Genomic DNA, 7867 nt, shown 5'->3' on the forward strand with positions numbered 1-7867 from the left:
CTGCTTCTCCCATTTCTAGGACATTATCTTCCTCAGTAAAACCATATCTCAGTAATTTTCTATTGGCATACCAATGTCCAGGTTCAAAGCTGAGCGAGCAAGCATACTTTACTTTTTTTAAAGATTTTATTTATTTATTTGACAGAGAGAGACAGCGAGAGAAGGAACACAAGCAGTGGGAGAGGGAGAAGCAGGCTTCCCGCTGAGCAGGGAGCCCAATGCGGGGCTCAATCCCAGGACCCTGGGATCATGACCTGAGCTGAAGGCAGATGCTTAACAACTGAGCCATCCAGGCGCCCGCAAGTTGTGGGGGTTAATAAAGTGGTGCTCTTTTTTTTTTTTTTAAGATTTTATTTATTTATTTGACAGAGAGAGAGAGAGAGAGCACAAGCAGGGGGAGTGGCAGGCAGAGGGAGAGGGAGAAGCAGGCTCCACGAAGAGCAGGGGGAGCCCGATGTGGGACTCAATCCCAGGATCCCGGGATCATGACCTGAGCCGAAGGCAGTGGCTTAACCAACTGAGCCGCCCAGGCGCCCTAAAGTGGTGCTCTTAAGAGGCAAGCTCTGTGAACTCCTAGGTCAAAGTACATCTAACACTCTTGGCATTAATTATGTCATCTGCTGTACACTCAGGCCTTTCCAAAGATAAGAGTGGAGTCATGTCAACCCTGTGTAAAGGCCTTTGAAGTTGGAGGGAGGATATGTCTAACCCACAGTGGGGAGGAGGGATTGGATTCAAGAACCAGCAGACCTCACAGGCCAAAAATGGCCCACTGCCTGCTTTTGAAACTAAAGTTTTTTTTGTTTTTTTGTTTTTAACATAATAACGTTTTTTTTACTGAATATTTATTTTATTTTTTTATTGTTTTATGTTATGTTAATCACCACACATTACATCATTAGTTTTTGATGTAGTGCTCCATGATTCATTGTTTGCGTATAACACCCAGTGCTCCATTCAGCACGTGCCCTCTTTAATACCCATCACCAGGCTAAACCATCCCCCCTCCCCTTCCCCTCTAAAACCCTCAGTTTGTTTCTCAGAGTCATAGTCTCTCATGGTTCGTCCCCCCTCCGATCCCCCGCCCTTCATTTGTCCCTTCCTGCTATCTCCTTTTTTTTTTTTTTTTTAACATATCATGTATTATTTGGAACACGACCATGCCCATTCACTGATGTACTGTCTATGGCTGCTTTTGTGCTATAATTGCAGAGTTGAGCAGGTGGCAATAGATACTGTATGACTTGTAAAGCCTAACATTTACTATCTAGATGGCCCTTTACTGAAAAAAGTTTGCCAAAAAAGTTGCCATCTTATACTAAATGAAGATGGAACTAGTTTTATCAATAATTTGGTAGCAAATCCTACCTAGATTATGCAAACAGTAAAGCAGAAGTCAGTGCTAGGAATACGATTATTTCAAGAAATTGAACTGTACCTTTCTGATATAGGACTACTGCAGTTTATGTCACTAACCTGTATATGTTACACTATATAGAATAAGTCATAAGTACGCCCGATTTGGAAAATTCTAAATGAAAAAGTAAAGATCACAAAATAACCACATTGACACATTAGTTTTAAACCAGAGCTCAATGGTATGCCTCAATATTAAGGCTACTAAATTGCCACATCTAAGATCTTAGTTTTGAACTTGATCTCTTCCCTCTAATTTCTTCAGGGAAATCTTTATTCAACAAACACTGAGTGGGCACTTACACTGTGCCAGACCCTGGGTTCACCCTGGAACAAAATAAAGGTCATATTTGGGCCTTGCCACACAAAAGAATATTTCAGGAAAGAGATTATCCTAAAAACCACAAAGGACACTTGTAATAATTCTAATGGTTGAATAATTTTGCTCTCCTACCATTCCACTACAAAATTCAGTGAGTAAACTCTGTGTTTAGATTCTGCTCTTCCTAGAGTGGGTTATAGAATTTATATCTCTAAGGCAGGGTCTATGACAGAGTCAGGGAATTCTGGGATTTGGACAAAAAAGAATTATATATTCATTTTTACTAACCTCTGGCAAATTCACCATCTCCTTCAATTATGCACATAAATCACAGTAGTAATAGATCATCACTAATAGAAATCTTAGATATTTTCAGATAACATTACACTTATTACAAATATTTTGAAATACTGTTTAAACATATCATTTTTAAATTATTATCATTATAAGATCTGTTGACAGCAAACATTATTTACAATGTTAATAAAAAGCATATATAGTATTAAATTACATATTTTATTTTATATTTATGTAATTTTTTAAGCAGGCTCCACACGGAGCATGGAGCACAACTTGGGGTTTGAACTCACAACCCTTAGATCAAGAGTCAGACGCTCAAATGACTGAGCCACCCAGATGTCCCTCATATCACACATTTTAAAAGCATTTTGATAACTTTATTTCAACATAGTTTCAAGTTTTATGTATTTAATTCTTTGCTTGGTATAATAATATTATTCCAAAAGGTAATCCACAAGGTTTCACCATACTGCCAAAGGGGCCCATGGCACAAAAAAAGATTAAGATTTCTACTCTACGGCCAAAAAATAAACAAAGATAATCACATCTAGGACAATTCCCTTTAAATAAAAAAAAAAAACTACCTAAAAAACAAAACAAAAAAACTATTTTCTGTTAGGTGCCACACATCCATTTTGTTCTCTAGCATAGAGCAAAGACCATATGTCACTATTTTTTACCAGCCTTCACTTCAAAACTGGTTTGCAAATAGTTGTGAGTGTGATATAACAGCCTGGCAGACCCAGGGGTTCCCCTGGCTCACTGGCAGTCATTCTAGTATAAATATAGAAAGCTTCAAACTAATATAACTTTTAACAAGAACGTTATCAAAAGAAAGGGGAAAAAAAGACAAAACAAAAACCAAAAAAAAGCCAGCTATATATCTATCTACTAATCTGGTTTGCAAAGAGTAAAATACAAGCAATTCAATTATTTATATTAATGAGGGAATGTATGTAAACAAACCTAACATAGTACCAAATATTTGTAAGAGACTCACAAACAGTTCTTTTTTTTTTCTTCTGGAGTGGAGCTCTGGCACATACTGCAAGATAGAGTACATAAAAATGTATATTTCCTGAATTTACTGACTGAATTGTAGAAGAGGGAGGAGAGGGAGTTCTCTAATAGTAGAAGAGCCAAAAGATCTGACTTCAGATCAGTTATGCAAATACATGAAAAGAAAAGCATAAGAAAATTATAATTATTACTAGATATTTTGTCATTACCCATCCTTAATAACAATAGCAAATTATTATGCTTGCTTTTTCTATAAATATTTTATAAATCAATTCTTATCAGCATTTATAACATGGAAAAGTTATAAACTTTTCTCCCTAGGAGAATCATGTCTAACCTAGAGGTCAGACAGCTCCACAGGGGAATCATGAGTGGGGTCAGATGGTTTACAAACTCCATGAGATTGTATACAAAATTTGGTGAGTATGCCTATGTTTCTGATTATTAAAGACTGTTTAAGCAGAACAGTTACCTGTGCCATAGTTAGAAAAGCTTAAACAAGAGAAAGCAAACAGTTCTTCCCTTGGTCACAGAGTGAGTTAGTGTTAACATCAGATAAAGTAACCTGGGATTTCTGAACCTAAGGCTCTGACCAAATTATTCTCCCTAAGGGACCATATATTCAAAGAGAAGGTCCCCAAGAAAAATAAAACCTCACCTATTTATGGGAAGAGAAATCATAGGCTTAGAAAGGAATAAAGTTCATTTTTTATCAATCAGGCCATTATACTGGTTTTTGAAGGGAATTTGCAAAGCAGGGTAGGTCAAAAAGAATCCTTTCATTCAACGAACACAAAGGATCCCAGAGGCAGTGCTGCAGTCCCCAAGCCTAAATGTCTTCTCTTCTAAGTCAGTTACCTTGAAACATATACAATTGACCCTTGAACAAAACAGAGGTTAGGGGCACCGTCCCCCAACACACACACACACACACACACACACACGTTGAAAATCTGCTTATAACTTTTGACTCCTTCAAAACAAGCCTACTGTTGACTGGAAGCCTTACCAATAACATTAATAGTTATTAACATATTTTGTATGTTATACATATTATTTACCATATTCTAACAAGGAATATAAGGAACCTAGAGAAAAGAAAATGTTATTAAGAAAATCATAAGGGGGCTGAGGGGCCTGGGTGGCCTGAGTGGCTTAGATCAAGCCCCATGTCCGGCTCCCTGCTTAGCAAGGAGTCTGCTTCTCTTTCTCCCTCTCCCCCACTCTTGCTCATGCTCTCTCACTCTCTCAAATAAATCAATAAATATAATCTTTTTTTTTTTTTAAAGAAAATCATAAGGGGGTGCCTGGGTGGCTCAGTCGATTAAGCATCTGACTCTTGATTTTGGCTCAGGTCATGTTCTCAGAGTTGTAAGATGAAGCCCTGCTTCAGCTCCAAGCTAGGTGTGGAGGCTGCTTAAGATTCTTTCTCTCCCTCTCCCTCTCCCTCTGTCCCTTCCCCCCTCCTTTCTCTCTTTAAAAAAAGAAACAAAGAGAGAGAGAGAGAGAAAGAAAGAAAGAAAGAATCATAGGGAAGAAAAAATACATTTACAGTATTATATTGTATTTATAAAAAAAAAATTCACATGTATGTGGACCCATGCAGCTCAAACATGTGTTGCTCAAGGGTCAACTGTATTCTGTTACAGAAAGAAATTCATGAGTATCTCCTTTCAGTTATGTATAATGTATGCCAAGTAAACATCTAATGTTTTAGAAAAAGGTGTAATTAGCCATTTTTTAGCTAAACAAAGACTCTCCCCTATCGTTCACAACTCAATACTTAACCATTCAAGAATCTTTCTGAACTCCCTTCCTATATCACATAGTATATGTGTGTAGGAGGTGAGGGTGACTATTAGGTTATCAGAGAAACGCAGTGTCAGATAAGTTAAAATTACCTCAAGCTTCTTCTATTAAATATTGTTTTTAAAAAAACACTGGGTGCACAATCAGTAGCACCTTTTACAAAAGCCTGTAGAGAGAAGGTAGTGAAACTCACTTTAGTTCATTTCATCTGCACTGCTAACAGCCCTCAGAAATGGGGATCAGTAGGGGATAAAACCACCAGCTAAAATATCATCTGAATTACTCACAGCATGGTATTATTCCCAGTTTGCCAGTCTTGGCCTCTAGTACATAAATTACTGAGCTGGATAGCTAAATACATCAAAGCCTCTCCCATATGGTATTCCAGTCACCACTGTTGACTCTCCTAGCATCTCCTTTCTTCCCCATGATGGTCACCATCTGCTTACCGCTGATTATTGCATCAACCCCATTCTCAACTAATATCTTTTTACCAGCAATCTCGGTACTTACAGAATCACTAAATATCAAGACTGAAAAGGACCCTAAAGGCCGTATCTCCCTACCCCCATTCTATTCTTGGCAGAATGTTTTCTGTCTCTATCTTCAGTTCCCTTCCTAAGTCTTGTTCCTACCCTCCTCAAAGCTTCCCCTTTCTCATGTCGGCTCCTAGCAGTTTTTCCCTATCACAAACCTCTCTATCCTCACTGCTTCTATAAATATCCCTGTCCCCATTTCAATATGTAAGTTCTGGTTCTCCCAACTGAGATCCTGAGTTTCAGTCCTCAGTCATAACCAGTCACCTCAATTATATTTGGGAAGACTTCTCCAATTAAGTCAATCTGATGGAGCCTGTCTCCCCAGCCACAGAGCCAGTCTTTGTACTTACTTCTATAACAGTCCCCTAAACAAAGAATCATGGCATTTTAGACCTGAAAGAAAACTCAGAAATAATCTGAATTTGAACATTTTTACTTACATTTCACATTTTAGGATATATGAAATCCATTTTATATCATCTCATACATACATAACTGAAACAAGTTTCATGAAACAATACTTACCCTTACTATGTGAACACACTGAAAATTTCTATCGTCTTCCGTGAAAAAAAAAAATTTCAGGTGCTATCCATTAAATGGATTTCACAACCCAATAATAGGATGGAACCCCCCTAGTCTAGTAAACATTAATCTAGTCCAAACTTCCCATTCACTGATGAAAAAACTGGAGCTCGGTCTTGAGGTAAGTTTCCCAGCCACAAGACGTTTGTCCATAAAGTTAAACTCGGGTCTATCTGATAAGTCCCACCCAGACCCGTGTCCTTTACACTAAAGACCTTCTCCGCCCGGTCATGACCGCTCAACCACAGCCCGTGCCCAAATATAACCCTGCAGTACCATGTCCAGTCACTGAGCCCACACTGTTGTCCAGGTCAGCCTGGACGAGGTACTGCTCGTTGGTCAAAGATTCCCCGCCCCCCCACCCCCCGCCGGCCGCTGCTTCATGTTCTCTTAGATCAGAGTCCCCGCACAGTCACTCTCTCGACCCCGAGTCTCCTCCAAGGCACTGCCTCATACTTTCTCGGTAATAGTCCTCTCGCAGTCTCTGCCTCGTGCTCTCCGAGGTCAGAGTCCTTTCGCATTCACTGCTCCTGGGTGGCACACTCCTCGCAAGCAGCTACATCTCGGTTACAATCCCCTCGCTGCCACTGCCTCTGGCTCACAGCAGCCTCGTAACCCCTCCTCACACTCCCCTCTCGCTGTCACTGACCCACTCTTCAGTCAGTCTCCTCGCGGTCCTAGCCACACAGTGTGTCCTCTGAGACAGCCGCAGGAGATGCACACACAGGATCCTCACCTGCAGCTCACGCTCCCGGGCCCCAGTCCCGTCGGCTTTCTCCCAGGTGCCGCGTCACGGACAAGGGAAGTTGAAGAGGTTGCGGGGAGACGCCCGGGAAAGGCAGCTGACGGAACAGCGGGCCGGAAGTCCTGCCTGCTGCCCGCCCTCTTGTCAATCCGACTACGGCATTTCCCTGAAAACCACGACCCCTAACACAGTAGTTCCGCCGCCACAGAGGCCCCAGTGATGGCGTGGCTGAGCAGAGAACACCAGACGCAAGAGATGAGACGGCTAAGGGCCAATCTCCATGCGGAACTGGACTCTGGGGTGAAGACGCCGCCTCGTGAGGAGATACTGCCGTGAACTGTCGCGCGCGCTCGCTGGCAGTCGGTCAAGATGCGTTAGGCCGGTGGCTCCCCAGCTCCGGGCGAGCCTCCCCCGGGGAGGGCCTGTCGTCTCCGGCCTTTTCATCCCCGTCCCCGTCCCCGGCGTCTGGCGCAGGGCAGGCGGCCGTGACGCCTTCTGCCGGAGACCCGTCGGCCTGCGGCCGCTTCACCACAGCGCCAGCCTTGCCCTACTTGGTCACGTAGGGAGAATTCATGTCCGTCAGCCCAGCCCCGTGGTGACCTGTAGCTGGTCCCAAACCCTCGTTTCTGTTATTTCTGACCCAAGTTGGCTCACCGAAGAATGATGGATGGGACTCAACCGCGGGCTAGTTGAGCAGGAGGGCATTCAAGAGAGGGCAGCTGGTGGGAAATCACATGTTGCAGGGTATCTGGTAAAGAGAAAAGTTTTCCTTTGCTAGAGTGAACCTTTGGAGGGGTCCCTTTTGATTCCATAGATGCAAGACAAGCAAATACCCAATGGGAGTTACGGGAGGGAAATATAAAAGAACTTTAAATGTATTTATTACTATTTTTTGTCTACATGCTTGACTTGAAAGTGGCTGATAAGAAAAGTGGGTGGATACACTTGGGACTGTGCTGAGGAGCCCCCAGGGAGAAACAGGGTTTAAGTTGTAACCCTTTCTCTTTTGCATTTCAAATAGTTACTTGAACGGCCTGGAAACTAAGGTGTTTCAAGTAAGGGCTGCTAGCTGGGGAAGACGCCGGGGACTACAAGGGGAACATCACTACAAAGAGAGTGGGAGCTTGGGTA

Source organism: Neomonachus schauinslandi, chromosome 1 (genome assembly GCF_002201575.2).
Source record: "Neomonachus schauinslandi chromosome 1, ASM220157v2, whole genome shotgun sequence".
Lineage (NCBI taxonomy): Eukaryota > Metazoa > Chordata > Mammalia > Carnivora > Phocidae > Neomonachus > Neomonachus schauinslandi.